The following is an 8,679-nucleotide window of genomic DNA, read 5'->3' on the forward strand; positions in this document are numbered from 1 at the left end:
TCCCATGGGATTTTGCCCTGTCCCATGGGATATTGAAAATCCCATGTTTTTATAATTCAAATTGCAAAATAAATATGAAAGTAACAGTATAAAACCAATGAAATTATTGAATCCCATGTAATTCCGCACATTTTGGTTATATACATGATATTGTAGCTCTTGTTTGAGGCGGCGGCGGATTTGCAAATGAGTGTTTTGCAAATTAAAAGTGTCCATGAATAGACCTAGAACTGTTTCCTATATGTGTGATTGGTCAGAACATCTGCACTTGTATGATAGAAGGGTTTTCCATCATCCTTATTCTAAATTCGTGTTCATAACATGATTATGAGAAAGAGGGCTATAGCATATTGTTGTACTAGTACACCAAAAGCTAGGAGAACAGCATTTATCTATTTCTGAAGTAAAAATCAAAATGTTGACAATTCACATGCAAATAGAAATGTTTATACCTTGGGGCAACCTCACTATACTGAACGCAGAGGGCTATTGAACTTTGGACACTAAGACAATTTTAAATTAATGACATAAAAGGCATACCTGGTTTTTTTTTACCACAGGTAGTTGTGTCATATATCATTTCAAACCACCCAGAAGTTTACTTTCTATTTATTCAAAAGAAACAAGTGCACAGATGTAGATTTGCCTGGTCGCTCAATATAAAACTTTTTGAAACCTTTATTTTCAATTTTAGACAAAAACTATATGAAGGGACATATAGTGTATTACTGGCTTGGTTATCTGACATCTAAGGAAGCGCCTTCCTCGTATTAGCTGAAATCTGTTATTTTAAAATTCCGTTGCAGGGTATCATACTCTCAGTTAGGTGGGTTAAACTACATTCGGGTGTTTTTTGCTGTACATGTAGTCCTTATCTAATTTCATAGGATATGTTTTCAATGTTTTGAAACATTTAAACTCAATAAAAAGAACGAAATTTTGTATCCTGTTGCATTAATATTATTATTCTTAACTGATTTATGAGTGATTTGATAACAAGTTAATATTTGCCTTCTTTTACTTTTGGTCTCAATCAATGTCGGAAGCTGTACTAATCCACGTAAGTATTATTAGTTTCATATAGTGTGCTGGTGGCCTGGTATATATAGGGTCCGTAAATTCCATATGGGGTGAGAGCGAATCACCATATGGAATTTACTATATAACGAATTTATCTTACCGACTATCTTAACGTGTGAAATTTAGACTAGTGACCTATCAAAATGAGCAAGTCTTCAATACTGTTAGCATTAAGTAACTACTTCCATTGACCCTACAAAAAACAGATACCAACAATAACAACTTGTAAGTTTAGATTTGTTTTATGAATTTATTTCAATCTTAATCAACATTTGTTTCGTCTGTTGAAACCTTTAAGTTTTTTTCTCAGTACCGTTTTGTTTTTATAAAGGGACGTAACACCACTACTAACCGTGTATGAAATAAGCACCGCCTCCCTTCTAACCTAATATGGAATATAAAGGGACGCAACACCACTACTAACCGTGTATGAATTGAGCCCGCCTCCCTACTAACCTAATATGAAATATACACGGTCTCCACGCGGACACTTTTAATCAATTATATTCCTAGAAATGTATAGGAGGTAAGATAAAACCCTATAACTTTGCCATTGCCCTTGTATAATCTTTACACTAGCCATAATCCTAAACCTTACCATAACCTGAAAGAGGCACTATAGCTGTCAAATTCATGTTCACCGATTTGACTCAAAATTCTCATAGTTGATTTATTACATACTAAATAAAGGCAACAGTAGTATACCGCTGTCCGAAATTCATAAATCGATTGAGAAAAAAAAACAACCAAATCCATGTTACAAACTAAAACTGAGGGAAACACATCAAATAAAAGAGGAGAACCTCGACACAACAGAAACACAACATTAAAATGTAACTTACACAGAAACGAACTATAATATAGCAATGGCCATTTTTTTCTGAAACGTATATCCAAATTACATAAGTCTGAAATAAACAGATACTAAAGCATGTGCTCGATAATATATATTTGAATTTAGTGTGAATATAAGTCTAGACGGCAGCTAATAATTTACTATCGAGATGACCTCCGAACATTACCGACTCTCATATAAATCATTTTTTTTTCTACACAAGATACACTTTTTCGACAGTAAATGTCTCTTCAGTAATGATCGAGGCCAAAGTATTTGAAAATCCAAAACTCATTAAAAAATGCGTGCTTATAAACAGAAAGTACAACCAATACAAACTGGCCATCCGGGCTTTGCGTGAGGGAGATATAGTTTTTCAATTGAAAACAATTTTCACAAGTTTGTAACAGCAAATCTAATAACACATCATAATTCGTATTTTCATGGTAATACCGAAGTACTATATAGCCACAAGGTTGGTGATTTCTGCTGGTGACTTACAGTCCACCAGCAGATGTATGGACCCAGTGGCAGTGATAATATCAACGGCAACAACATTTTTGCACAAAATGCGCATCTTCAGTGATTATTACGGCAAGACTATTTGAAAATCAAAAACTTACACACAAAAAATGAAGAGCTTAATTATAAATCAAAAAGGACAAAAATAAATGTTGTGCATCCGAAGACATTTCTTGATTATTCTTCATCAAGAACAAACAATAAATATTAGAAACTATTAATATTTTTTTATAATCCATCGTTGTCATCGTCCGTGTCCCAATTTACAAATAAATGAATATAGTTGGAGAGAACTCACCCTAATAGGTAGTTTTCACTGTGCACGAAGGTGTGCTCCTTTTTTCTTATTTTATGGTCTTTTTAGTACCGAACGTGACCTTTTTCCGAATATGGTTTTGCAGAGTGTGAATTCGCATTGCTATAAAACATGTCTCGATATTTATTTATCCAGCGTAAGTTTTTAGTTATGATGTTTTATTTTTAATTATGATCGGATATTGTTTTGTGTCTTATCGTTTGTACTTGCAAATTCTTTTTTTCCCTATTTTCTATTTGTATGTAAAAGTAAAGTTCGTTTGTATGATTTTTTTAATTACTAACAAAGTTTTATATTAATGTTCTTGTTATTGTTATAAATATATCAAATAACATAATTACAAACTTGTTCTCAATTTATATTCAATTTAAAGAAATCTACCAAGACGTCATTTTTTGTGGCGCGGATACGTTCATGGGACACACATTTCTTAATTCTTTTATGCTGTTTTTGTGTACTGTCCTAAATTAATTTTATGTATTCGTTGTTAATCTGTAGTTAACATGTCGAAATGTACTGTTATATCATTTATTTGTGTATTTCTCTGTCATGTTATGTTGTCATTTTAGCGTTATATTTAACATTGTCATAAAGCCCGATGTTTGGTTAGCCACAAAACTAGGTTCAATCCACCATTTTCTTTTCTTAAAATGTCCTGTACCAAGTCAGAAATATGGCAGTTTTTATCTAATAGTTTGTTTCTATGTATATTGCATTGTCGTTTGTTTTTGTTGCATTTCAGTGTTTCTGATGTTTCGCTGTTTCCCTCTTATAGTTGATATGTTTCCCTCGGTTTTAGTTTGTAATCCAAATTTGTTTTCTCAATCGATTTTGACATTTGAGCGGTATACTTCTGTTGCCTTTATTTGATCTGAGTGATTTTTGGATTTCCTATATCTAAACATGACTTAGCTATTTTCTGCCAATACATCAGTTTTTAATCTGCAACTTCATGAAAACGGGTTGGTGAAGTAGTGCATACTTTCTACTCTTTCAGTATATCATTTTTGTATAGTGTTATTGATTTTGATGGTTTCTCCATGCCTAAGTCATTGTTTCATATATGACATATCGAATAATAATCCATATGTTTGCAGGCGATACATGTCTTACTTGGATATGACGTACATCTTAGTAATATTTGTAGCTAGAATAGAAACACGTGACTCTTTGTTTCGTCAATAATTATCACCAGCCCAGTAGTCAGCACTTCGGTGTTGACATGAATATCAATTATATGGTCATTTTTATAAATTTCCTGTTGCAAAACTTTGATTTTTCGAAAAACTAAGGATTTTTTATACCAGGAATAAATTACCATCGCCGTATTTGGCACAACTTTTTGGAATTTTTGGTCCTCAATTCTTTTCAAATTTGTAATTTTTTTTTCTTTATTACTATTTTGATCTGAGCGTTTACTGATGAGTCTTATGTAGACGAAAATCACGTCTGACGTATTAAATTATAATCCTTGCACCTTTGATAACTATTAATATTCCACACAAATGAAGCAAAACAAATATTTGTATTCCTGTTATTTGTACACTTCTTTGTAGATTACAACCTTTCGAGTCTATCGGATTTTTTTAAATATAGAGTAAAAACAGAGAAACAGTAGGTTTGAACTCCTTTATCCAATAAGTACCTTTGAAACATTTCTAGAACCGGACTTGCATATAGGTATTTCAGACTTTTCAATAGCACAATTTCACATGATTCGTTTGGTGATAGAATAGAGCATACGACTGACAAGGGACTAAATTCCTCAAAAATTAAGATGTCTACCATACGTCTTTATTATTGGACAAACAAAGTGTGGAAGAATAGATTTGTCCAGAAGAACTCTCCAGCACCATAATATCGCTCCTCATCGTGATCTAATTGAAGTTGTATTGATGGTCCAGAAAAAGACTTCGAGGAAACATGAAAGGAACTGTAATACTAGACCATAAAACGCTTCAAGAGATACACAAGCTAGGATACCAATAAGACAACTTCAATAGGACGCTAATATTCGTACTTTTCGTCTGTAAAAATCTTATCTTTATCAGGCGACAAAATCAAGATTCTAGCAACATGAATGCAAAAAACAAAATGAGATGTTTAATCGTTTAAACCCCCCCCCCCCCCAAAAAAAAAAAAAAACCCAACAAAACAACAACAGTTTAATTTTCTAATTCTTTTCAATTATATAGAAACTCTGGAGATATGTAATAAACTTGCTTGTTGTGAATGTATAAGTGATGTTCATGTGATCATCAACCGAAAATACTTATTAGGGATTTCTTAATTTTGTTCCTTGCCAACCGTATGATGAACTTGGTGCGTTATAAAATGAAACCTTTGAAAAAATAGTAGACCAATTGATTTGCTTGTCTGCAACGTGAAATGGGTTTTTACTCGTATTTAATAAACGCAAACAATGTTATTTATAATCGATTCTGCTTTGAAATAAAAGATACATTGTTATTAGAATTTATATTCACAGCTTGTATAACAATGTAGATGACGCATGTAAGGGGGAAATTATTATAAATAAAAGTATGAAAATGTAAAAGCCATTTGATTCCACAAAATTTCCTAAAGAAAGTATTAAAAACATTTTATCAAAGATAAAAGACTTATAGTTAGATGCGCCAGACGCACATTTTATCTACAAAAGCCGTGCCACATCATTAATTGGAACTCGAGTCAAATGAGTTAAAAAGACAAAAAATAAATACGACAATTATGAATAGCATCGAAAACTAAAAACGTGACTCAGGCCATGCATGCATTGGATAGGAATTCGTATGTATTCTGAATAACACAACATTTGATAAACTTTTTTTAAAAAGAATTACCTAGTCATGAGAACTCCATATGGATAGCTTAGATACTAGTAGTAAGTATGTTAAAGACAAAATGGATAATAGATCAATTTTTATTAGTTCTTACAACAAAAAAATATATACCAATATCAGAAGTCATTTTCTAAAAGATCTGCATTGGAAATGAATTTCGAGTGATAGTACTGCCTTTGTTTATACTACTACTGGGTTGAAACCTCTGCTCAGTGGTAGACTTAGTTTCCGATAGTAGCACACATCAAGCAACCAGTTATTCGGTACTTGTGAGAAAACAGGGTGAAGTTTTATTTGAATTTTGCCGTTTCCAATTTCGAATTCATTGTCGTTTTATTTTGTATGTTTTATAAATCACCTGACTTTTGAGGTTGAAATTAATATCGCTATTGATATTGTTTTTGTGATTTAAAAGAACATTTATGTTGATCAAATAATTGTTTGAAGATAGTAAAATTTTGAATATAGCTTTTATGTATCAATTCACTTATCCTTCGTTCGAGTTCTTCAGTTAGTTTGACCGGGGTTTTGTTGGTACGGACTATATTTGATTTAATTTTGATACAAGGTCAGTACTTGCAGTTTGAAATACAATTACAACTGACCATATCATGATATTGTAACTCAAAATATGCATATATATTTACTTTACACTTTAAACAATCTATAAAGGTTTATGGAATCCATCTGAAACTTAAATCCCCCAGTTTAGACCCCCTTAGAGACAGTTGTATCTTCTAGGTGTAACAAACTTTATTTTCAATTTATATATAGAAAAACGCAATTGTAATTTGATTTAGACTCTGAAATTTCAAAATCTTCATCAGTGCTATCGGCTTTTTTCAGTTACTGTGAGCATTTTTACAATACGGTATTTTTATGTTATTGTTACTTTATTTTAGGACAGTACACAAAAACAGCATAAAAGAATTAAGAAATGTGTGTCCCACGAACGTATCCACGCCACAAAAAATGACGTCTTGTAGATTTCTTTAAATTAAATATAAATTGAGAACAAGTTTGTAATTATGTTATTTGATATATTTATAACAATAACAAGAACATTAATATAAAACTTTGTTAGTAATTAAAAAAAAATCATACAAACGAACTTTACAAGAAATGTCTTCGGATGCACAACATTTATTTTTGTCCTTTTTGATTTATATTTAAGCTCTTCATTTTTTGGAAAGTTTGCTATAGCTTGCTATAGCTACTTTCCTTAGGCGTCGGCCTTAACTTCCGGTGAGACAGACTATTGCAATGTTCTGCTCCAAGATAATGTAGTACTAGTGTTCGAACTCTGATTCTTGGATATTTTGAGTTGCTACTCTTTTTAAAAGATTACAGCTTGAATAAAAAAGGAATGAATGTTCACCCACAATTCAGATGAATTTAACTTCATTTTGAAAATAAATATCACAAACACTACTTTGCGGATCGGCCATTGGCTGAAGAGAAAATCAAAAGAAATCTACGCGAGACAGCGTTTCATTCACAAATATTTCATGAATGAAAATTTTCCCGCACTATTTTTTACTATGTACGATATTTACAGCTGTTTATTATTGAATAAGTAAAAGCCCGGGTGTACCGAAAGAGTCCGGTATGCGAGTACAAGTTGATATTTGACCAAGTCGTCGGATAATTGACAAGTGATAATGGTTTGATTTATTTTAACAATACACAGGTGATAGAATATAAAATAATCGATAATTATATGGCTTATGTCTCACGCCAAGGACGAGTAAAGGTAAATACCGGCTTTAATAGAAAAGTGCATCGTTTTTGTCAAACTGACATCGATCTGAAAGTTTTGATGCCAAAAATCATTTGAAAACTTTTAATTGCGTTATTTAAATACTAGCTGTTTCAAATCCAATATTATTGTGGATATAAGGACCTTTACTCGTTCAGCATGCTCAAGTGGATCAAACTGACAAGAGAAAAATATTGTCTTAATGACAATTAGTATCATAGCATCCGTATATTTTAAAAGCAACCGAGTCATCATATCAAGACTGAGATCAAGCTAAAGACAAGTGCTGTAGAAATTATTAAAATGATTTAATAACATTTGTACATGTTACTGACATGTACTAGCAAAATGGCTTTCTTAGTGCTTAACAATGCAATGGCGGATCCTGAATTTTTTATCCTCACACTTTATTCCTGGGGCAGTATGATTCTTTAAGATTGACCTATAATTAACTATGTGTCGTCCTTACACAGAGGCAATGATTACTAGTATATCAAATAAATGACTTAAAACAAAAGTCTCAAATATCATTGCCTCAATGGTAATTACACAGCAGCAACTGAAATGTGTTAGATGGTTATAAAGCACATCAGATCAACATTGTATGAATCTAGCGTATATAAACTTTTTATTCCTGAGGTCATACTACTATTTTTATGCCCCATCATATTGAGTTATCATCCTTGTTTTTTCTGTAAGTATGTGCATCCCTTACTTGTACGTACGTCCATACATCCCAAAATTGATTTCTGTTCTCTTACTTTAGTTTGCCTGTACCAAATTTTATGAAACTTATACGCAATGCTTATATTAACCACAAAACACAAGTCAAGTTTGAATTTTGTTGGCGTCACTTTTACCATTCTAGATGTAAAGGGGTGAAATTTTCAGTATACCATATCAAGTATATATACCCTTATATATAAGTTTGACTTGTAGCTTTCTTCGGTTATACATTTATCAGGTGAACATAATACGGTCTTTAGATTTAGAAGTATAGATATATAAAACATGAATGTGTCCGTAGTACACGCATGCCCCATCTGCCGTGACTATCATTTTCTATGTTAGTGGATCGTGATACCGATACCAATAGTATATTCACCTGTTACCTATTACCTTATCTGTACGTTTCTCATCTGACAGCTGCACCACCAAACTGTGTATTTCGGATTTTGCTATGTACACGGGTTATAATCACAGGGTTGACACTATTAAATAAATTCAATCATTGTCAAATTGTTCCCTATTGTAGTATTTTAAGCAGTAAGACTTTCTAAGATGACAATACGAATACTAAAAATCTGGACTTAAAATAAGGCGT

Source organism: Mytilus galloprovincialis, chromosome 4 (genome assembly GCF_965363235.1).
Source record: "Mytilus galloprovincialis chromosome 4, xbMytGall1.hap1.1, whole genome shotgun sequence".
NCBI lineage: Eukaryota > Metazoa > Mollusca > Bivalvia > Mytilida > Mytilidae > Mytilus > Mytilus galloprovincialis.